We start from the raw sequence: 25,650 nt of genomic DNA, 5'->3' as shown, positions 1-25,650 counted from the left end.
TTATTTTTTGTACTTTAGATAGTTTATTTAATTGTATTTATTTGTAGCAATTGTGTTTAATTAATTTATTGATAGTGTAGTGTTAGGTTAATTGTAGGTAATTGTAGGTAGTTTATTTAATTATTTTATTGATAGGGTAGTGTTAGGTTTAATTATATCTTAGGTTAGGATTTATTTTACAGGTAAATTTTTAATTATTTTAACTAGGTAACTATTAAATAGTTCTTAACTATTTAATAGCTATTGTACCTGGTTAAAATAATTACAAAGTTGCCTGTAAAATAAATATTAATCCTAAAATAGCTATAATATAATTATAATTTATATTGTAGCTATATTAGGATTTATTTTACAGGTAAGTATTTAGCTTTAAATAGGAATCATTTATTTAATAAGAGTTAATTTATTTCGTTAGATAAAAATTATATTTAACTTAGGGGGGTGTTAGTGTTAGGGTTAGACTTAGCTTTAGGGGTTAATACATTTATTAGAATAGCGGTGAGCTCCGGTCGGCAGATTAGGGGTTAATAATTGAAGGTAGGTGTCGGCGATGTTAGGGAGGGCAGATTAGGGGTTAATACTATTTATGATAGGGTTAGTGAGGCGGATTAGGGGTTAATACATTTATTATAGTAGCGCTCAGGTCCGCTCGGCAGATTAGGGGTTAATAAGTGTAGGTAGGTGTCGGCGACGTTGTGGGGGGCAGATTAGGGGTTAATAAATATAACATAGGGGTCGGCGATGTTAGGGGCAGCAGATTAGGGGTACATAGGGATAACGTAGGTGGCGGCGATTTGCGGTCGGAAGATTAGGGGTTAATTATTTTAAGTAGCTTGCGGCGACGTTGTGGGGGGCAAGTTAGGGGTTAATAAATATAATATAGGGGTCGGCGGGGTTAGGGGCAGCAGATTAGGGGTACATAAGTATAACGTAGGTGGCGGTCGGCAGATTAGGGGTTAAAAATTTTAATCGAGTGGCGGCGATGTGGGGGGACCTCGGTTTAGGGGTACATAGGTAGTTTATGGGTGTTAGTGTACTTTAGGGTACAGTAGTTAAGAGCTTTATAAACCGGCGTTAGCCAGAAAGCTCTTAACTCCTGCTTTTTTCAGGCGGCTGGAATCTTGTCGTTAGAGCTCTAACGCTCACTGCAGAAACGACTCTAAATACCGGCGTTAGAAAGATCCCATTGAAAAGATAGGCTACGCAAATGGCGTAGGGGGATCTGCGGTATGGAAAAGTCGCGGCTGAAAAGTGAGCGTTAGACCCTTTAATCACTGACTCCAAATACCAGCGGGCGGCCAAAACCAGCGTTAGGAGCCTCTAACGCTGGTTTTGACGGCTACCGCCGAACTCTAAATCTAGGCCCAAGAGAGTAAAAATTCAGGACACAGTTTAATAAAAAACAAAAATGATAAGATGTTGTAACATCAATGAGTCTCATCTAATTATGCAAAGGTCGCAAAGAAAAAAAAAGTGGGAGGTCAAGGGGACAAGGGAACTAAAACGATCATCTACAAACACGACAAATTAGAACTTTTAAAAAATCATTACTCCAAACCTTCATATATTAATTTCTGTTACTTAGTACCTCAGCAGCCAGTTTATGTTCGTTACATTAGCAATACAAATTATTTATAATGTATTGTAGGAACACTAGATTTCCAGTATTTGGCTATAGAAAGTCTCACAGCACACAAAATTGTAATAAACTTATTAAGTGGAGTCACTAAACCTGTCAGAGGCTTAGTTAGGGATAGATTACAAGTGAAGCGCAAACATTTTTGCTCAGCGATATCGTGTTTCCGCAAGTAGCTTTAATTGTGCTGATATGACAAGTTCAGCGCAATCTCAGAGCTGTGGTTAACTGTTTTCCGAAACTAGAAAGTTGCACATAACACATCGGTCTCTAGTTATCAAGCCGTCGACTTTCTTGCATTCAACGGCACCAATACGCTCGCCTAAGATCGCCTAACATCCCTGCCGCGGACCTGAATACATTCTCCAAAATTATCAAGAAAGCTGTCAAAAAGCCGCGCACCAAGTACGGAGCAATGAGCAGCGGACTGTTGTTAACTAACAGTCATCGATCTCGCTGCTCTTCGGCTTATTCGCAGCTTTCTTGGTACCCTGTCACTAAGCACCCACACTATACTATACTGTTTTACCCCCTATACCACCAATCCCGGACCCCACCGCACCTAAATAAAGTTATTAACCCCTAAACCGCCGTTCCGGAGCCCACCGCAACTCTAATAAAGCGTTTAACCCCTAAACCGCCGTCCCCGGAGCCCACAGCCACCTACATTATATGTATTAACCCATAAACCGCCGCTCCTGGACCCCGCCACCACCTACATTATACTTATTAACCCCTAATCTGACCCCCCTACACCGCCGCCACCTACATTATACTTATTATCCCCTATACCGCCGCTCCCGGAGCCCGCCACAACTAAATAAAGTGTTTAACCCCTAAACCGCTGCTCCCGGACCCCGCCGCTACCTACATTATATTTATTAACCCCTAAACCTAAGTCTAACCCTAACCCGAACACCCCCTAACTTAAATATAATTAAAATGAATGTAAATAAATATTCCTATCATTAAATAAATTATTCCTATTTAAAAATAAATACTTACCTATAAAATAAACCCTAAGATAGCTACAACATAACTAATAGTTACATTGTAGCTATTTTAGGATTTATTTTTATTTTACAGGCAAGTTTGTATTTATTTTAACTAGGTAGAATAGTTATTAAATAGTTATTAACTATTTAATAACTTCCTAGCTAAAATAAATACAAATATACCTGTAAAATAAAACCTAACCTAAGTTACAATTACACCTAACACTACACTATCATTAAATTAATTACCTAAACTAAATACAATTAAATAAAATTAAATAAAATTATCTAAAGTACAAAAAAACCCACTAAATTACAGAAAATAAAATAATTACAAGAATTTTAAACTAATTACACCTAATCTAATCCCCCTAATAAAATAAAAAAGCCCCCCAAAATAATAAAAATCCCTACCCTATACTAAATTACAAATAGCCCTTAAAAGGGCCTTTTGCGGGGCATTGCCCCAAAGTAATCAGCTCTTTTACCTGTAAAAAGAAATACAATACCCCCCCAACATTACAACCCACCACCCACACACCCAACCCTACTCTAAAACCCACCCAATACCCCCTTAATAAAACCTAACACTACCTCCTTGAAGATCACCCTACCTTGAAACGTCTTCACCCAACCGGGTAGAAGTGGTCCTCCAGATGGCCAGAAGTCTTCATCCTAACCGGGCAGAAGAGGACCTCCAGACGGGCAGAAGTCTTCATCCAGGCGGCATCTTCTATCTTCATCCATGCGGAGCGGGTCCATCTTCAAGACATCTGACGTGGAGCATCCTTCCAGGTCGTCGACTACCCGACGAATGAATATTCCTTTAAATTATGTCATCCAAGATGGCGTTCCTTGAATTCCGATTGGCTGATAGAATTCTATCAGCCAATAGGAATTAAGGTAGTTCTATTGGAACAGCCAATAGAATGCAAGCTCAATCCTATTGGCTGATTGCATCAGCCAATAAGATTTTTCCTACCTTAATTCTGATTGGCTGATAGAATTCTATCAGCCAATAGGAATTCAAGGGACGCCATCTTGGATGACGTAATTTAAAGGAATATTCATTCGTCGGGGAGTCGTCGGCCTGGAAGGATGCTTAGCGTCGGATGTCTTGAAGATGGACCCGCTCCGCTCCGGATGGATGAAGATAGAAGATGCCGCCTGGATGAAGACTTCTGCCCATCTGGAGGTCCTCTTCTGCCCGGATAGGATGAAGACTTCTGGCCGTCTGGAGGACCACTTCTGCCCGGTTGGGTGAAGACGTCTCAAGGTAGGGTGATCTTCAAGGGGTTAGTGTTAGGTTTTATTAAGGGGGGATTGGGTGGGTTTTAGAGTAGGGTTGGGTGTGTGGGTAGTGGGTTGTAATGTTGGGGGGGTATTGTATTTTTTTTTACAGGTAAAAGAGCTGATTAATTTGGGGCAATGCCCCGCAAAAGGCCCTTTTAAGGGCTATTTGTAATTTAGTGTAGGGTAGGGATTTTTATTATTTTGGGGGCTTTTTTATTTTATTAGGGGGATTAGATTAGGTGTAATTAGTTTAAAATTCATGTAATTATTTTATTATTTTCTGTAATTGTAATTGTAATTAGTTTTTTTTTTGTACTTTAGATAATTTTATTTAATTTTATTTAATTGTATTTAATTGTATTTAGTTTAGGTAATTAATTTAATGATAGTGTATTGTTAGGTGTAATTGTAACTTAGGTTAGGTTTTATTTTACAGGTATATTTGTAATTATTTTAGCTAGGAAGTTATTAAATAGTTAATAACTATTTAATAACTATTCCACCTAGTTAAAATAAATACAAACTTGCCTGTAAAATAAAAATAAATCCTAAAATAGCTACAATGTAACTATTAGTTATATTGTAGCTATATTAGGGTTTATTTTATAGGTAAGTATTTATTTTTAAATAGGAATAATTTATTTAATGATAGGAATATTTATTTAGATTAATTTTAATTATATTTAAGTTCGGGGGTGTTAGGGTTAGGGTTAGACTTAGGTTTAGGGGTTAATAAATGTAATGTAGGTGGCGGCGGTGTAGGGGGGTCAGATTAGGGGTTAATAAATATAATGTAGGTGGCGGCGGGGTCCGGGAGCGGGGGTTTAGGGGTTAAACACTTTATTTAGTTGCGGCGGGCTCCGGGAGTGGCGGTTTAGGGGTCAATAAGTATAATGTAGGTGGCAGCGGTGTAGGGGGGGGCAGAATAAGGGTGTTTAGACTCTGGGTACATGTTAGGGTGTTAGGTGTAGACGTTCCCATAGGAATCAATGGGATATCGGGCAGCAGCGAACATGAGCTTTCGCTACTGTCAGACTCCCATTGATTCCTATGGCATCCGCCGCCTCCAGGGCGGCGGATTGAAAACCAGGTACGCTGGGCCGGAATAGTGGCGAGCGTACCTGCTAGTTTTTTGATAACTAGCAAAAGTAGTCAGATTGTGCCAAACTTGCGCTCGGATTATCTGTAGTGACGTAACCATCGATCTGTGTCGGACTGAGTCCGGCGGATCGTATGTTACGTCACTATATTCTACTTTTGCCGGTCTGTAGGGTTTGATAACTACGGCGAATCAGGCTCGCCACAAATACACTGTGGAATTCCAGCGTATTTGCGGTTGACAGCTTGATAAATAGAGGCCATCAAGTACACTTACACTCATAATTACACCATCTAATAATAATTATTACAAAAAGGTCATAAGGGCTCAAGGAGCTTTAACATAGAGATACATACAGTTACATTGCTAAAGATGTATTTGTATGTGTATATATATATATATATATATATATATATATATATATATGTTTAACTATGTATTTAATGTACATTTATCACATTCCAATGTTCTGCACATAACAGAATATGTTCTATATATTTATAAAAAGATATTCCTATATATATCTGTATATACAGTATCTATATTTAATATATAATCATATATATATATATATATTATTTTTTTTTGTTTTTGTTTTTATTATTTTATTTTTTTAAACCATCAGATATACAGTAGGTAGAAATATTTATTTATGAATAAGTATAACATATTCCATTACTTAAAGAACATTGGAATATGAAAAATTTATATTTTCATGTTGGGCTTGCGCTAATGAGAATATGTCAAGGTGTTTGCGCAAGAGAGTGGGTGTTTTTCCAACTTTTTTTCTCCATTGACTTGTATGGGAGAATGCGAAATCGTGATTTTCGAATTTCGACTTAAAGCGTGATTTGGATTACCACTGGAGAAAAAACTGTTTACTTTCAACTTGTAATACTAGCACAACCTGACTAGGGCAAAAATGGAAATCCTAGCGAAAATGCAAAATACTGCTCCACTTGTAATCTAGCCCATAATGGGATATTATTGAGAGATAATTTTATTCACTGACTTAAAAGCCCCAAGAGGGGGATCCCCTCAAATTGTCCTTTTCTGAGCATCACCAAGACACACAAATATAGGTACTCACTTTACTACAGCATCTGTAACTCAGTGAAGATGTTTCTTCATGACCTTGGAATATCCTGCATGATTGTAAATACCACCTGAAGGCAGTTGTTAGTTGTTCATTCCTGAGAGTGTGCTTCACTCTATGGGCCTGATATTCAAAACATTGCAGCTCTGGTAAGATATTCTAAGAAGTCTCGTCTGTACAGCAAGGCCCTTAAAAAAATTATTTTGAGAAATGCTTATGTTGCTACACAGTGTTCTTTATGTGAAACAAAGACTCCTACATTACAATACAAGGTAAACAAAAAATACCAAAGATTTTGTGTTTTCTCTCCATGCCGGTGAGGTTTTGAATATCAGGCCCTATGTGTATTATGCCTCCCTAAGGGAAAAAGGGGCAACCAGACATGGACTCCTTTCTCAGTGTGCTTAGAGGAATGTGGCTACATCTCAATGACAAGGCCCACTGAAGGCCGAAACGATCGTTTTAGGTTGCTGTATTCCTTGTTTAGAGAGGAATTGCCTGGTATTTCGGCAATAGATAATAGGCGGGATCAGACTGATATACTACTGGAAAATTATACTCTGTGAAAAGCATTACTGGGCTAAAAAGGGGCTGCACCCAGGTCGTAAATCGCTATAGAACAGGCTAACAAGTTATTGAGCTGGTTGTTAATTCCTAAGAGTGCACTTCTGTCTATGGCCCAGATTACAAGTTGTGCGGTATGGATTTACCGCTTGAAAAATGGCCTTTGCGTGAGGAATGGTCACCTACTTGATATTACAAGTTACGCAGTATGGCTTTATCGCGTTCATTATGGCCTATACCGCAACGGTCCATTCCGCATTCAAAGACCTGTAGTTATGTGTTTAGCGGGAAAAAAAAAGTTTCACAAAACACTTAAAAAATATGTTAAAAAGTACACTAACACCCATAAACTACACAATTAACCCATAAACCCGCCATTCACCCGCATTGAAACTAATTAATTAACATATTAACCCCTAAACCGCCATCAGTACACAACGCAACTAATAAATAAACCTAAAAGAAAAAACTAGTATATCTAGTAACAAATATACTAAAATACAAAATAATGTGGGAAAAAAACAGTGTATCCAAATATCAGTGAATCAATGTATATAACAGTGAAACAAAGTATCCTATAGGACAAGGATATATAAACATCCAAAAAAAGTGAATAAATGTCTCTATACGAATGGTGTAGCTTGATAGAAGTATGATCCGTTGATTACCTTAGGAGGAAGGAGAGAAAAAGGATACAATCGTGAAGACTGTAAATGCTATTAGCCAATCTCACAAGGAGAGGTACTCACTCTTTATAGAGCTATGTCTCAGCTCTAAGATTAAAAGCAGGTAGGTTACAGTATAAAGCTCCACGGCTTGTAAACGGCTCCCAGTACCGCTTCAGGAATCCCAGGTGGGATAAAAGAAATCAGATGATCTCAACTGGGATGGTTAAAACATTTATTTATTAAAAACCAAAGGACATAACAACAAACTGCATCAGTGTGGAACCAGCGCTGTGAAACACTTTTCAAATTGCGGCCAAAGGCTTGCAGCAATAAGATCGAATAGGTTCCGACTCTAGATACAAATGTCTGCAAAGTCCTGTTACTGCTATCTGCCAGCTTTTTCACAGGTAAGTTTTTATTTATTTTAAGGTAACTAGTATATTGTAACTTTAATTTAGGTGTATTTTAATTATGTTAAAGTTAGGGGGTGTTAGGTTTAGGGGTTAATAGTTAAATTTAGGTAGTTGTGATGTGGGGGGATGGCAGTTTGGAGGTTAATAGGTTTATTTAGTGTTGGCAATGTGGGGGACAGCGGTTTAGAGGTTAATAGGTTTATTTAGTGTTGGCAATGTGGGGGGTCGCGGTTTAAAGGTCAATAGGTTTATTTAGTATTGGTGATGTGGGGGGACAGCGTTTTAGGGGTTATAAGACTAGGGTGTTAGGTTTTTTTATAACTTTCTTTTCTCCATATACTTCAGTGGGGAATACGAAAATGTGATATTGATTTTGCAAACGCAGGGTTTTTTGCGAACATTTTTTCTCCATTGATCTCTGTGGTGGAATACATGCACAAGCACACCAAGTCGAAACTTAATTTGTGTGCGGTATACGGGTTACCGCACCATAACGCAGGCAAAAAGAAAGTTTTATTGTAACTTGTAATGGCGGCGCAATGGAAATTGCGGTACAGCCACATTGTGCGCAGTGTGTACACAACGGACTTATCGCACAACTTGTAATCCGGGCCTATGTGTATTATGTCTCCATAAGGGAAAAAGGGGCAACCTGACATGGACTCCTTGCTCAGTGTGCTTAGAGGAATGTGGCAACACCATGAAAGCCAAAATGATTGTCTTGGGTTGCTGTGTTCCAACAAAGCCAAATAATTACGCAAATAAAATATTGGCGTACATCTACTTCGTTATTATCAAAACATTTTAAATATTGCAAAAATCACTTATACTCATATATTAAAATTGGGATCTTCGTTACACAATATAGCCATATTTTGCTTAAAGGGACATAATATGCTAAATCACTTGAAACTGATGCAGTATAGCTGTAAAAAGCTGACAGGAAAATATCACCTGAGAATCTCTATGTAAAAAAAGAAGATATTTTACCTCACAATTTCCTCAGCTCAGCAGAGTAAGTTCTGTGTAAAAAAAATATACTTCAGCTGCTGCCCAGCTGCAGGTAAAACAAAAATGAATAAATTAACTGCAGCAAATCAGCATCAGCAGTGCTGAGGTCATGAACTCTTTTACTGTGATCTCATTAAATTTCACTTAACTCTCATGAGATTTCATAGTAAACTTCCTTAAACTGAATAGGGAAATAATATGAGTGTCCACGAAAGCTCACTCCCTTAGCTGTCCCGGAACAGACATACTGATTTGCGGCTTAAAGTCCTTTGCAATGGGGTTTGAATACTTAGGACATTTTGAGGTAAAATATCTTTCTTTTTTACATAGTTCAGGTGATATTTTCTATTCAGCTTTTTACAGCTATGCTGCATCACTTTCAAGTGTTTCAACATTTGGGTATCATGGTCCTTTAAGCCAGTCACCAACTTACAAGGTGTCCCAACGTTGACTGGTCCTAACACTGCAAAGCGCTGCCTTTCTGGGCTAAAACGTTCCTGCTTTAACTATGCATTTAAAGGGACATTAAACCCAGAATTTTTCTTTCATAATTCAGATAGAGAATACAATTTTAAACAACCTCCCAATTTACTTCTATTATCTAATTTGCTTCATTCTTTAGATATCCTTTGTTAAAGAAATAACAATGCACATGGGTGAGCGAATCACATAAGGCGAATATGTGCAGCCACCAATCAGAAGCTACTGAGCCTAATGAGCCTCTCTGGCTTTATACACACTTCCAATGTACTATCATGAGAGCACCTAAATAACTGGGTAGGGTGCCATAAACCAAGAAGATGGTTAGTCTTCCTTTAAATACAAGCCTATATGGTTTAGCACACCTTACAAATTTATTATTTTGTTATTACTTCTTAAGGGTGCAGCCAACAAAACCAAATCATTATCAATTTAATTTATTATCTGCTTTATTTCAGCAGGGTGTGTTTTTATATTAGAGCTTTGGACATAACCGCTCCAACCTCAGTGTGTTAAATTTTCTGTTCATAGAAGAACATTTATCTCATCTATTTTTTTTCCTATTTTATAGAGAAACCTCTTTTGTGTTGCTCCTTGTCTAAAAGAATATGAGACCCATTTATCAAGCTCCGTATGGAGCTTGACGGCCCGTGTTTCTGGTGAGTCTTCATACTCGCCAGAAACACCAGTTATGAAGCAGCGGTCTAAAGACCTCTGCTCCATAACCCTGTCCGCCTGCTCTGATGAGGCGGACAGGAATCGACACAATTCAACCCGATCGAGTACGATCGGGTTGATTGACACCCCCTGCTGGCGGCCGATAGGGCGCGAGTCTGCAGGGGGCGGCGTTGCACCAGCAGCTCTTGTTAGCTACTGCTGCAATGCTGAATACGGAGAGCGTATTGCATTTAGCGAGGTCTTGCGGACCTGATCTGCACTGTCGAATCAGGTCCGCAAGACCTTTCTTAAATAGGCCTCTCTGTGTCATGTTACTTTCCTCTTCATAGACCTCAATCAGACCCTTTACACTCTCTGCTGTGCCTTCTTTTTGCAAGGTCTGTTCTTCTACCTTGGCACAATGAGTCTGCTGGGTTGCCTCTCTTGCAGGAAATCCTAATTATTTAGTCACCAAAGCTACAATAATCCTCATTTTATGGAAAAGCCGGAGGCTCCTACTTTGCATTTTGAAAACTAAGAATTAACAGTGAGAGATAGAATTTAAATAAAATAATCAAAATAGTAAGTCAGAAGACCAATTGAGAAATTCCAGAAGATGTTTGAAGAACAAAATTTAAGAAAGCTCTAAAATCAGAAGTGATGCAAACGGAATGTGGTCTCAATAAAATTGGATTTTATTAAAAGCTGGATACAAGTGTTTCCTAATATGCTTTATAAATGAATGGTTTATTTAAAAGTAAAAAAAACTTGTTGATGACAATGCGAATAAATGAGTGTGTTATGCTTATTTTATACCATATTACTAGAAGGAGTTCTTTCTCTGGAATAATACTGATCGGCGGTTCTTTTTGGAGATGTTCCTTATCTTTGTAATGATTAAATATTGCACCAACTATTCCCTCTAAGGTGTGCACATGTTTAAAGGGCACACACATTTTAGTAATTTGGCCAAAAATTGTACAGGCCACATATTACACTGCTCAAACAAATTAGAAAGAACATTGGTTGCACTGCACTTTCAAGTACAGAAAGAGGACATTGGAAGAGCTGTTTGTTACATACTGTATATGTAATTTTCGTTTCTTTGTATCTCTAAGGAAATTTTCAGTAAAAAAAGTAGTTTAAAAATACTTACCTGACAATGTAGTCACCAATGAAACAATCCTCATTGCATACTTATTTACATGATGGTATCAATACCAATTTCATAACAATGCAGCATGCACAATGCCATCTTGTGGCTAATAAAAACATAATTTATTAGAGCCCAATTAAAGGGACGGTCTACTTGAAAAATGTTATTGTTTAAAAAAATAGATAATCCCTTTATTATACCCATTCCCCAGTTTTGCATAACCAACACTGTTATATTAATACACGTTTTACCTCTGTGATTACCTTGCTTCTAAGCCTCTGCAGACTGCCCTCTTATCTCAGTTCTTTTGACAGAGTTGCATTTTAGTCAATCAGTGCTGATTCATAAATAACTCCACGGTAGTAAGCATAATGTTATCTATATGGGACACATGAACTAGCACTGTCTAACTGTGAAAAACTGTCAAAATGCACTGAGATAAGAGGCGGCCTCCAACGGCTTAGAAATCAGTTATGAGTGTACCTAGGCTTAGCTTTCAACAAAGGATACAAAAAACAATGCAAATTCGATGATAAAAGTAAATTGGAAAGTTGTTTAAAATGACATGCCCTATCTGAATCATGAAAGTTTAATTTTGACTTGACTGTCCCTTAACTTGTTGGTGTATGCAATAAATGAACTGCAATTCATGAAAACATATCAATAATTCAGTACAATTATATACAATTATATACAAACATAATGTATTATAGGAATCCTAAACAACACATCAAAGACAGCGTATGCTGCCGGCATTTAGCGATGTCGGGCGGACATGATCCCATACAGCAGATCATGTCCGCCCGACAGTTAATATATCGCCCCCTATGTCTACACCTCTTTCTCTTCTTAATCAACACATCTAATAGATTTAAACAAATTTACTGTTGGCTCAGTACACAAGGATTACTTCCATTTTGGTCTTCAAAAAGCTTGAAAAAAGCAGCTGTTATACGTAGATTTTTGTCTTGTTTACCCACTGTGAATACAGGAAATGCAAATGATATAGAATTTTTACTGAAATGCATCTTGGGCTGGGTGACATTCAAACATAAGTGTTTGTTTAGGGTCTGGAATGTTGTTCTTCATAATATGAAATATTTATTAATCACTTCCTAATTTGCCCTGTATTACTAATTCAGTTAGTGGCTTTTCTAATGAACTGGAATGGCTTAGATGAAGTAGTAAAAACAAAGTTCACTCACGTTGCTGTACAATGTATTCACAAATAGAGCCACTGATATATAACAAGGAAACTCTTAAAATACTGGACATTAACATTGAAACAACAAAAATTGTTGCACACTTTAAATGCACTGGTATATGATTAAAATGTCACAGTGTCCATCAATATGTTCTTGCTCTCTATAATATCTTTCAGCCATTTTTCTCGAAATCTTGTTTGGCCAGGTCTGTGGGGGAAAAAATAAAATAAATAAAAAGAAGAAAGGACTAAAGTTAACATTTTGATCTAGGGCCTGAGATAATATGCTCATTGCACATTAAAGCTGAATGCTGGTTCTTCCTCCAAAATCTTTGTTTAATTGTAGATAAATGGTGCATTTTAAAACATATGTTTAGGACAGAAAATACTCTAAATACGGTTGTGTTACTTTTTGGGGGTATTTTTTTTTAATTTTTCTTATTGTGCTATCTACATAAATTCATTTTGCTCCCTATATTTTTAATGGGTGGTGATGAGCGACATTGTGCACTCGTATTACAAGTTGAAAGTAAATGCAATTGCACAAATGCAATCACAGTTAGCGCTCAGACTTTTTAGGCGACCTGAAAGTTTGCGTAAAGAGTTTGGCCGGAGGAAACAGTTGCACTAAACGACTCTATTACCCCTAAACTGTAACACCCCCACATCGCAAACTACCCTACTACACTTTTAACCCCTAAACTGCCACAACCCCCATTGCAAAATACCCACTAACATCTAAACCCCCTAACAAGCTAACCCCCACTAACCTAACACCCTCTAAGTTACCAAACAAACAAAAAAATTACATTAATAGAAAAAAACTAACATTACATGAAAATAAAGCTAACATTACAGAATTTTTTTTTTTACTAAAAATAATAAAAACAGTTATGCCTATTTTAAAACTAAAGCCCTATACTAACACTAAACTATAGCAATAGCCCTTAGAAGAGCTTTTTGTAGGTCATAGCCCTAAAGTAATTTACGTCTTTTTCACACACAAAAAACTAGCCCATTGTACAATACAAGTAATTTCATTGTCAAATTAAAATCAGCCAATAGAATGAAAATGTTTTTCAATTGGCTGATTTGAATTTGAAAATTAAAATCAGCCAATAGAAATGCAAGGGTACCCATACATAAAGGGGGTACCTCACATTCAAAATTCTGTGTGCAGTGGGGATGGGAAGATCCGAAGATATTTCCTCTCTCATCGTGAAATATTCCCCATCCCGTCCTCTTCGATCAACCTCTGACCTACATCTCTACACTCCTGTTATCTCTACGTCCCACTCCCGCCTCCAAGACTTCGCACGTGCTGCTCCTGTCCTCTGGAACTCTCTACCCCGCTCCATGAGACTGTCTCCAACCTTGTATAGCTTCAGACACTCCTTGAAAACTCACCTATTCAGAAAGGCTTACCATCTCTCCTCCATCACTCATCCGAACCAAACTAATACATGTACATGAACTGCCTGACTCCCTGCTGCAAATACAACCGATGTAACAAGCTACCCCAACCTTATGTCTCTGCACCCTTAACCTATAGACTGTGAGCTCTCCGGAGCAGGGCCCTCTTCCTCCTGCACTAGATTTATTTAGTTTTGTTATGTTTTGTATTTTATCACAAATCTTTGTCATTGTATACCCCTATCATTGTACCCAGCGCTACGGAATTTGGCGGCACTTTACAAAGAAATGATAAGAAGAAGAAGAAGAAGAAGAAGAAGAAAAGAAGATGGATGAAGATAGAAGACCGCCGCCAGGATGAAGATGGACCACCGCAGCTGGGATGAAGATGGACCGCTGCAACGTATAAGCCAGATTAAAGTTCGATGAGTACCATCTTTGGGGTCTAGAGAAAGGATTTTTTAAGTGGGGTTTTTTTGTTGAATAGGGCTTTTTATTTTATTTTTGGCCAGCAAAAGAGCAAAATGCCCTTCTAAGGGCAATGCCCAACCAAATGCTGTTTTCTGGGCAATTTTTAGAGTAGGTCTTCTTAGATAGCCTTTTTTGGGGGGTGAGGGTAACTTTTATTGTAGAATGTGCTAGTATTTTGTTTTGTTAAAAAGAGCTAAATCCCTTTGGGGTAATGCACTACAAAAAGCCCTTCTAAGGGTGATTTCTATAGTTTATTGTTAGTATAGGGTTTTTTATTTTGGGGTGAGTGGGGGTTTAGTTTTAGAATAGTCATAACTGGTTTTTCTTTGTTTGTTTTCTGTAATGGTATGTTTTTTATTTTCTGTAATGGTAAAAAAAAAATTCATGTAATGTTATTTTTTTTTCTCCATGTAATGTTAATTGGTGTTTTTGTTGTACCTTATTGGGTGTTAGGTTAGAGGGGTTAGCTGGTTAGGAGGTTTAGATGTTAATAGGGGTTAATAGTGTAGAGGGGTATTTTACGATGGGGGCAGTTGCGGTTTAGGGGGTTAATAGTGTAAAAGGGTATTTTGAGATGGGGGTTGCTGAGGTTTAGGGGTTAATAGTGTAATAGGGTTTTTTGCGATGGGGTTGTTGCACTTTAGGGGTTAATAGTGGAGTGGAGTGCTTTGATGTCGGCTATGTTGTGGTTTAGGAATTAATAGTGTAGAGCAGTATTTGCAAAGGGGATTGTTGAGGTTAAGAAGTTTATAGTGTAGTGGGGTACTTTTGGTTTGCTATGTAGCAGTTTAGGAGTTTATAGTGTAGAGGGGTATTTTGCATTGGAGGTTGTTGTGGTTTATGGGTTAATAGTGTAGTGGGGCACTTTGCGGTGGGCTATGTGGCGGTTTAGGGGTTAATAGTGTAATGGGGTACATGTGATGGGCTATGTGGCGGTTTGGGGGTTAATAGAATAGGGGTATGTGGCGGTTTAGAGGTTATTGGTGGAGTGAAGTTAGCATGCGAGCGGGAGCGATAAATATCGTTCCACTCGTAATTTAACCCTATGTTTGCACGCTCAAAGTTACCCCATGCTTAAAAGCATTGTATAAAACTATGATTTACTACCCCTTTAAGGAACATTGAATACTGACTTTTTTGTTTATTTTTGTTTCTTTAACCTAAAAGATGTAATTTAAAGAAAAAAAAGGACGTCGTTTTGTGTGTGTGTATATATATATATATATATATATATATATATATATATATATACTGTCCCATAAGAGTATACTCTCAATTCCTCTACCAGGGTACATGCTGATAAAAACAATTCACTTCACAGAGGCTAGCACTCACTAGATTTGTGTAACATATTCACATATAGTGACAATTTGAGAATGTCTCCAAACAGACTCCATCTGAGGAAGAGGAGACGTTCCCAAAATGTCACTATACTAATAAAGTAAATAGAAACAATCCAATGAGTGCTATCCTATGTGTAGTTTGTGTTGTATTTATATTTTGTAAATTATATATATATATATATATATATATACAGTGGGGCAAAAAAGTATTTAGTCAGCCACCAATTGTGCAAGTTCTCCCACTTAAGAAGATGAGAGAGGCCTGTAATTTTCATCATAGGTATACCTCAACTATGAGAAACAAAATGTGGAAACAAATCCAAACAATCACATTGTCTGATTTGGAAAGAATGTATTTGCATATTATGGTGGAAAATAAGTATTTGGTCACCTACAAACAAGCAAGATTTCTGGCTCTCATAGACCTGTTTCTTTAAGAGGCTCCTCTGTCCTCCACTCATTACCTGTATTAATGGCACCTATTTGAACTTGTTATCAGTATAAAAGACACCTGTCCACAACCTCAAACAGTCACACTCCAAACTCCACTATGGTGAAGACCAAAGAGCTGTCGAAGGACACCAGAAACCAAATTGTAGACCTGCACCAGGCTGGGAAGACTGAATCTGTTATAGGCAAGCAGCTTGGTGTGAAGAAATCAACTGCTGGAGCAATAATTAGAAAATGGAAGACATACAAGACCACTGATAATCTCCCTCGATCTGGGGCTCCACGCAAGATCTCACCCCGTGGGGTCAAAATGATCACAAGAATGGTGAGCAAACATCCCAGAACCACACGGGGGGCCTAGTGAATGACCTGCAGAGAGCTGGGACCAACGTAACAAAGGCTACCATCAGTAACACACTACGCCGTCAGGGACTCAGATCCAGCAGTGCCAGACGTGTCCCCTTGCTTAAGCCAGTACATGTCCTGGCCCGTCTGAAGTATGCTAATGTCAGGGTGCCAGGAATCAGACTGAGACGAGAAGTGCAAAAATAATCACACCTTTATTCATAGCAAAAAATAATAAAAAGTCCACAAGTCAAATAACAAGCCAGGAGTCAAAACCAGAGCTGGTAGTCAGACGAGCCAAGTCAGGAGCCAAAGCGAATAGTCAGACGAGCCGGAATCAGGAACAAGGAAAACAGCAGAGTCAGGAACAAGCCAGGGATCAGGAACCAGGAAGGACGTCAGGCAGCCAGGTAATACACAGGAACGCTCACAAACAAGTCTGAGACAACGCAAAGGCAAAGCATACTGAACAGAGGCCCTTTAAATAATAAGTGATGACATCACAATTCTGAGACTGCATCCTGTCTCACACATATGATGCACACCAGTCTGGCCATAAAAGGAAGTGTAGGAAATGAGCAGCATCCCCCACAATGCACCATAGTCAGGAAGAGAGGTGAGTAAAATGGCTGCCAGCAGCACATGGCAAACAACAGGGAAAAAACCCTGACAGTACCCTCCCCTCAACGACCCCTCCCCCGCGGGAGGACAAAAGGCTTATTGGGGAAACGGGCATGGAAGGCACGGAGGAGGATGGGGGCATGAACATCAGAGGAGGGAACCCGAAGAACGCTCCTCCGGACCGTAGCCCCTCCAGTGAACCAAATACTGTTCACGGCCCCTGGACATACGAGAGTCAATAATGCTGCTGACCTCATACTCCTCATGGTTGTCAACAAAGATAGGACGGGGACGAGGCAACACAGTGGTAAACCGATTGCAAACCAATGGTTTCAAGAGGGAGACATGAAAAACATTGGAGATGCGCATAGCAGGAGGAAGGTCAAGAGCATAGGCCACAGGATTAATCCGTCGGAGTATTCGAAAAGGACCAACATAACGGGGAGCCAATTTATTAGAAGGCACACAAAGGTTCAAGTTGCGGGAGGACAGCCAAACTCTCTCATTAACCTGGTAGGAAGGTGCGAGCAGACGCCTACGATCAGCCTGGAACTTTTTGCGCTGCATAGAATGATGAAGGCAATCCTGAATCTGCACCCACGTGGAACGGAGTTGCCAGAGATGCTCCTCCAAAGCCGGAATACCCTGAGACATGAATGAATCGGGCAACAAGGATGGTTGAAACCCATAATTCGCCATGAACGGGGATAACTTGGAGGAAGCATTAATAGCACTATTACGAGCAAACTCTGCCCAAGGTAACAGTTCAGACCAATTATTGTGGTGATCTGAGACATAGCAACGGAGGAACTGTTCCAGAGCTTGATTAGACCGTTCCGAAGCCCCATTGGATTGAGGGTGATATGCCGAGGAGAAGGAAAGCTAGATCCCCATTTGAGCACAAAAGGAACGCCAAAATCTGGAGACAAACTGGCTACCCCGGTCTGACACTATCTCCTTGGGTAACCCATGTAAACTGAAGACCTCCGGGCAAAAATCAAAGCAAGCTCCTGAGCGGTAGGCAGCTTCATCAAGGGAATGCAATGTGACATTTTAGAAAAAAAACGGTCAACCACCATAAGGATAACAGTATTGCCAATGGAAACAGGGAGCTCGACAATGAAGTCCATGGAAAGATGTGTCCAAGGACGCTCACCATTAGCAATAGGTTGAAGAAGACCCACAGGAAGACGTAGAGGAGTCTTATTCTGTGCACAAACTGAGCAGGAGGCAACATATGCAGCAATATCAGAACGAAGACCTGGCCACCAGAATTGTCGAGTGACAGACCAAATCATTTGGTTCTTGCCTGGGTGACCTGCGGCTTTAGGATAGTGTGCAAAAGTTTAGTTCGAAGATTCTCAGGAACAAAACACTTACCACTAGGTTTCTTAGAAGGTGCATTGGTTTGTGCAGCCAGGATCTCCTGCCCCAAGAGAGAAGTCAAATTAGTACGTATGGTAGCCAAAATATGGTCAGGAGGTATAACAGGAGTAGGTACAGACTCCTCCTTGGACAGAGGTGAAAATTGTCGAGAGAGGGCATCAGCCCTAACATTCTTACTACCAGGCAGGTAGGAGACCACATAATTAAACCAAGACAAAAATAGCGCCCATCTGGCCTGTCGGGGCGACAAACGTTTTGCTTCAGATAGATAAGTTAAATTCTTGTGGTCAGCAAGAATGAGCACTGGCACGCTAGTACCCTCGAGAAGATGCCTCCATTCCTTGAGTGCCAAAATTATGGCCAGTAATTCCCTGTCACCAATTTCATAATTGCACTCCGCTGGAGACAATTTATTACAGAAGAATCCACACGGATGCAAGGAACCGTCAGGCATAGGACGTTGAGACAAGAGGGCACCTACTCCAGTCTCAGACTCATCGACCTCAAGAACAAAAAGGTAGGACAGGGTTATGATGAGCCAGAACTGGAGCGGCAGCAAAGGCAGTCTTAAGACTATCAAAGGCCTTAATGGCAGTAGGTGACCAATGGAGTGGATCATTCTCTTTACGGGTCATGTCCGTGATAGGTCTGACCAAGGAAGAAAAGTTTTTAATAAACTTTCTATAGTAATTGGCGAACCCCAAAAAACGTTGAATAGACCGAAGACCAACTGGGCGAGGCCACTGCAGAACTGCAGATAACTTGTCAGGATCCATGGAGAACCCTGCAACGGAGATAACATAACCTAGGAAGGTTACTTGAGTCTGATGGAACTCACATTTCTCGAGTTTACAAAACAGGCCGTTCTCACGTAGTCTCTGAAGAACCTGTGTAACATCAGAACGATGAGCCTCAAGTCTGGGTGAGTGTATAAGGATGTTGTCTAAGTACACCACAACACACTGTTGCAACATATCTCATAGGACATCATTAATAAATTCCTGAAAAACAGCAGGAGCATTACATAGGCCAAAGGGCATTACAAGATACTCATAATGCCCGCTCCTGGTGTTAAATGCTGTTTTCCATTCGTGACCCTTCTTAATCCTAACGAGATTGTACGCTCCTCTCAAATCAAGTTTAGTAAAGACCGTAGCTCCCTTGAGGTGGTCAAAGAGTTCCGTAATGAGCGGAATAGGGTAAGCATTCTTAATGGTAAGACGATTAAGACCCCTATAATCGATACATGGTCTTAACTCTTTTTCTTCACAAAGAAGAAGCCAGCCCCTGCAGGAGAGCAGGATTTGTGGATGATTCCCCGTGCATCGGCAACATACTCCTCCATAGCACAATTCTCTGCAACATACAGAGGGTACACCCGGCCCCGAGGAGGAATGGCTCTGGGTTGCAGGTCTATGGCACAATCGTAAGACCGGTGAGGAGGCAAAGTACCGGCACGCACCTTGTCAAACACGTCTAGGAACTCTCAGTATTCCTCTGGCAATTGAGATACCGAAGAAGTGCACAAGACTTTAACTGGTTTCCGAAGACAAGTGGAAATACATTACGGGGACCACAACAAAATTTCGGACCTGCGCCAGTCGAGACTGGGATTGTGCTTTTGGAGCCAGGGATAACCCAGAACAACCGGAAAATGCGGAGAGTTTATCACCTGGAACTGGAGGGTTTCAAAATGGAGAGCCCCAACAGCCATGGACAACGGAGCAGTTTCGTGAGAAACGAGTGTGGGCTGAAGGGGCCTGCCATCAATGGCCTCAATAGCAAGCAGAACGGACCGAGGCAAAACAGGAATGGAGTGCTTTGATACAAAAGCACTGTCAATGAAATAGCCCGCAGCACTGGAGTCAACAAGAGCCTGAGTGACTATGGAGGAGTCCACCCAGTAAAGGACAACCGTGACAAAAGGTTTCTCCTTAAGCGGTTCCGGGGACGAGGATAAACCACCCAAGGTCTGCCCCCGACAGGACCTTAGGTGTGAGCATTTCCCGGCCGTGTAGGACAAGACTTCAAAAGGTGACCCTGTAACCCACAATAGAGGCAGAGCCCCTCCCTCCTCCTAAAGGCCCTCTCCGCCGTGGAGAGACTCGTGAATCCCAACTGCATTGGCTCAGCAGTACCTGGTGACTCGGTACCAGGAGGCATGGGAGGAGAGGGAGGCACGGGTGGGAACGAACACGTAGGAGACAACAGAACAGGAGGCTTCCGCAAGCGCTCCTTGAAAGAGGGCCTCTCTCTGAGTCTGATGTCAATTAGGATCAAAAAAGACACCAATGCCTCGAGATCCTCTGGTAAATCTCTGGCAGCAACTTCGTCTTTAATGGCATCGGAGAGCCCATGAAAGAATGCAGCAACAAGGGCTTCATTGTTCCAACCTACCTCTGCGGCAAGCGTACGGAACTCAATAGCATACAGAGCAACAGATCTTGTACCTTGCTGAATGGACATGAGTCGTTTAGCAGCAGAGGAGGAGCGAGCCGGAACATCAAATACCCTTCAAAAGGAAGCCACAAATTCAGGGTAATTTGAAATCACAGGTTTATTAGTCTCCCACAAGGGATTAGCCCAGGCAAGAGCTGTGTCAGAGAGTAACGAGATGAGAAATCCCACCTTAGCTCTGTCAGAGGGAAACGCCTGAGGTAACATCTCAAAGTAAATGCCCACCTGGTTCAAAAACTCTCTGCACTGAATAGGATCGCCTCCATATCGCTGAGGTAGAGGTGCAGAACCGGACATGCTCCTGGTAGGCATAGGTGCAGCAGCGGAAACAGGAGCAGCCATAACTTGCGGGACACTTTGGTCCAAATGTGCAGTGCGAGTCAGCAGGGTTTGCAGGGCTAGTGCAAATTGATCCAAGCAGTGATCCTGTTCATCCATCCTGGAAATGATGGCAGGTAAAGGTGGATTATTAGCACCATCAGGATTCATTGCCTTTGCGTAATGTCAGGGTGCCAGGAATCAGACTGAGACCACCTTTATTCATAGCAAAAAATAATAAAAAGTCCACAAGTCAAATAACAAGCCAGGAGTCAAAACCAGAGCTGGTAGTCAGACGAGCCAAGTCAGGAGCCAAAGCGAATAGTCAGACGAGCCGGAATCAGGAACAAGGAAAACAGCAGAGTCAGGAACAAGCCAGGGATCAGGAACCAGGAAGGACGTCAGGCAGCCAGTTAATACGCAGGAACTCTCACAAACAGGTCTGAGACAACGCAAAGGCAAAGCATACTGAACAGAGGCCCTTTAAATAATAAGTGATGACATCACAATTCTGAGACTGCATCCTGTCTCACATGGATGATGCACACCAGTCTGGCCATAAAAGGAAGTGTAGGAAATGAGCAGCATCCCCCACAATGCACCATAGTCAGGAAGAGAGGTGAGTAAAATGGCTGCCAGCAGCACATGGCAAACAACAGGGAAAAAACCCTGACAGCTAGAGAGCATTTGGATGATTCAGAAGCGGATTGGGAGAATGTCATATGTTCAGATGAAACCAAAGTAGAACTGTTTGGTAGAAACACAACTTGTCGTGTTTGGAGGAGAGAGGATGCTGAGTTGTAACCAAAGAACATCATACCTACTGTGAAGCATGGGGGTGGCAACATCATGTTTTGGGGCTGTTTCTCTGCAAAGGGAACAGGACAACTGATTCGTGTACATGAAAGAATGAATGGGGCCATGTATCGTGAGATTTTGAGTGCAAACCTCCTTCCATCAGCAAGGGCATTGAAGACAATGATCCCAAACACACTGTCCGGGCAACGAAGGAGTGGCTTTCTAAGAAGCATTTCAAGGTCCTGGAGTGGCCTAGCCAGTCTCCAGATCTCAACCCCATAGAAAACCTTTGAAGGGAGTTGAAAGTCTGTGTTGCCCAGCGACAGCCCCAAAACATCACTGCTCTAGAGGAGATCTGCATGCAGGAATGGGCCAACATACCAGCAACAGTGTGTGACAACCTTGTGAAGACTTACAGAAAACGTTTGACCTCTGTCATTGCCAACAAAGGATATATAACAAAGTATTGAGATGAACTTTTGATATTGACCAAATACTTATTTTCCACCATAATTTGCAAATAAATTCTTTCCAAATCAGACAATGTGATTGGATTTGTTTCCACATTTTGTCTCTCATAGTTGAGGTATACCTATGATGAAAATTACTGGCCTCTCTCATCTTCTTAAGTGGGAGAACTTGCACAGTTGGTGGCTGACTAAATACTTTTTTGCCCCACTGTATATATATATATATATTTATATATACATATATATATATACAGGGGCATATTTTGGCCTAGGCAAACAAGGCACTTGCTTAGGGCAGCAGATTAGGAGGGGGCAGCACTTTTTGCGGCTATATTTGTAAGAAGCTTACAGTTATTTAAGTATTATACAGGTATATAATGGGAGATTTTGCCCAAAGAGCTTACATTCTAGGGGGGTATAATAAGAGACTTCCCATGGAGCTTACGGTTTAGAGGAAGCACTGAACCTTTCTTTTATTCAGCTAGCTATTTCCTTTAGTTTTGTTGGCTTTCAGCAGTATTGTGTTTGGAGAATTATTGTTGAAAGAAATCTGTGGGGGGGGGGTTATATATATATTGCAGCAATATATAGATCTGTGTATGTCCATGTGTGTATGTGTAAATGTGTGTGTACTTGTGTGTATGTGTATAACTGTGTGTGTGTGTGTGTGTATGTGTATAACTTTGTGTGTGTACTTGTGTGTATGTGTATAACTGTGTGTGTGTGTATGTGTATAACTGTGTGTGTGTGTGTACTTGTGTGTATGTGTATAACTCTGTGTGTGTGAACATTTATTTTGAAAATGCCATAAAATAAATTCACATTACGCACTAAACAAAAAATGCTATAGCCAAAAAAAAAGCCTAAAGCCTTATGGGTGGAGGGGGAGAGTTGATAGATATATCCCCCTATATGTGAATATTTCTACATATACTTGTGAGATACTCATTGACATACGTCATTCTCTGAATCTTTCTTAAATATTTAATTTGTTAAGGGCAAGATTAGAAGTTGAGCGCTAAATATCATTTACGATAAAGCGTTCGCATTGGAACGGAAGCATTGCCCTCATGAGAGCACGCTGCCATAGGCTCCAATGGGAGCCTCATTCTCATGCCATAAGACACGGCATGAGAACTAGAGCAGCAAATGGGGTAAGTAGTGCAGAGATGGGCAGCAAATATAAATATATATGGATATATTCATATACATTTATAGTTACAGGGAACACAGTTCCCATAAACATCCATGTTAAGGCACTTTTCAGTGTTGTTTTTTTAACATCCCACACCCAACACTTTTAACCCCTAGAAACTGCTCCGTGCATTATTTGTATTTTTTTTGTATTTAAAAATAAGACTCTTTATTTTGGGGTATTTGGGGCACTTTTAGAAAATTAACCGGAAACTTGTGGTAGCAATAACCAGCCACTTGTAATGGCTGGTTATTTATCGCACGCAAGCAAATTTGCGGCCATGCAATAAATTAGCAATCCCCTTGTAATCTAGCCCTAAATATGTTATTATCAGCTTCTGGTCCACCCTAAGATAAGATAAACAATTTGTTGGAATAGTAAGGTGAAGCATACTGCTGAACAAAGCAATATAATATGATGCCATACCTGTGCACAAGTCTGTTTGATTCAAAGATATAAAACACCTCCACTGGTAAATTCTACAAAACATGAAAAATACAGATAAACATTCAAAGATTGCTGATCTTTACAAGGGCTCATTGCTTTAAAAGTAGTCTTAAAGGGAAACTGAACCCAAATTTTTTATTTTGTGATTCAGATAGAGCATGCAATTTTAAACAACTTTCTAATTTACTCCTATTATCAAATTGTCTTCATTCTCTTGGTATGTTTATTTGAAAAGCCAGAATGTAAGTTTAGATGCCGGCCCATTTTTGGTGAACAACCTGGGTTTTCCTTGCTGATTGAACAGCACCAATAAACAAGTGCTGTCTATGGTACTGAACCAAAAATTTGCTGGCTCCTTAGCTTAGATGCCTTGTTTTTCAAATAAAGATGGCAAGAGAACGAAGAAAAATTGATAATAGAAGTAAATAAGAAAGTTGCTTAAAATTGCATGCTCTGTCTGAATCATGAAAGGAAAAAAAATAGGTTCAGTGTTCCTTTAATAAACAAGGTTAGTCTTTTTATTTATTTTTTTGTCTAATATCCTCCAGACTAACCATATCTGACATAGCTGCACAAGTAGGCCTCACCATTGGAATTAATACTTGTAATGTAAATAGAAGTACCTTTAAGGGACAACTAGGTAGAAATAAGCATATGTTTCACATAATGTATTTAAAGCATCACACACTCATTTGTTTGAAATTATATTTAAATGTTTGAGTAATAATATCACATTTTTTTCATCCATTCAAATATGATTATTTTTTCTAAATTTACATTAAGTCAATACAAGTCTAAGTAACCCAACATACTAATATAAGTGAAATTTGTATGTTCTGTCTAAATCATGAAAGAAAATATTTCGGTTTCATTTCCCTTTAAATCAGGTGTGTGAGTGACAAGTGCAGGGGTTTCTGAGGAAAGCCAGTTTACAAAACATGCTCAAAACAAACACCACCAGCCACCTCCTCTTTCTCTGTACTTAAAGGGACACTGTACCCACATTTTTTCTTTCATGATTCAGATAGAGCATGCAATATTAAGCAACTCTGTATCTTTATTTGAAAAAGCAGGGATTCAAGCTAAGGAGCCGGCCCATTTTTTATTTAGCACCCTTGATAGCGCTTGCTGATAGGTGACTACATTTAGCCACCCATCAGCAAGCGTAACCCAGGTGCTAAACCAAAAATGGTGCAGGATCCTAAGCTTACATTCTTGCTTTTTTACAAATGCTAGGATTGACTACTGAAACAAATAAAGGGGACTTTTATTCATGAAGTATAAGATACTTCATGTAGAAAGCTCCTTTATTTGTTTTAACCGATTGCCGCTCTTAGCTGCTACAGAAGCCCACGGCTAAAAAAACTTTTGTTAAGAGGTGAAGTTTTCACCTCTTAGCCAATAGCCGTGCGGTAAATCCAGCTTGGCGCCGATGGGAGCCGGATTTACCGCACGGCTATTGGCTAAGAGGTGAAAACGTCACCGCTTAGCAAAAAATGTTTGTAGCCGTGTGCTGCTGTAGCACCTAAGAACGGTGATCGGTTGAAACAAATAAAGGAGCTTTCTACATGAGGTATCTTATACTTCATGAATGAAAGTCGCCTTTATGTGTTTCAATAGTAAATCCTAGCGTTTGTACAACTCTAGGATTGACTTTCACTTTA

The sequence above is a fragment of the Bombina bombina genome, chromosome 1 (genome assembly GCF_027579735.1).
Source record: "Bombina bombina isolate aBomBom1 chromosome 1, aBomBom1.pri, whole genome shotgun sequence".
Taxonomy (NCBI): Eukaryota; Metazoa; Chordata; class Amphibia; order Anura; family Bombinatoridae; genus Bombina; species Bombina bombina.
The sequence above is the reverse complement of the archived record's forward strand: the minus strand, read 5'-3'. Positions refer to the sequence as shown.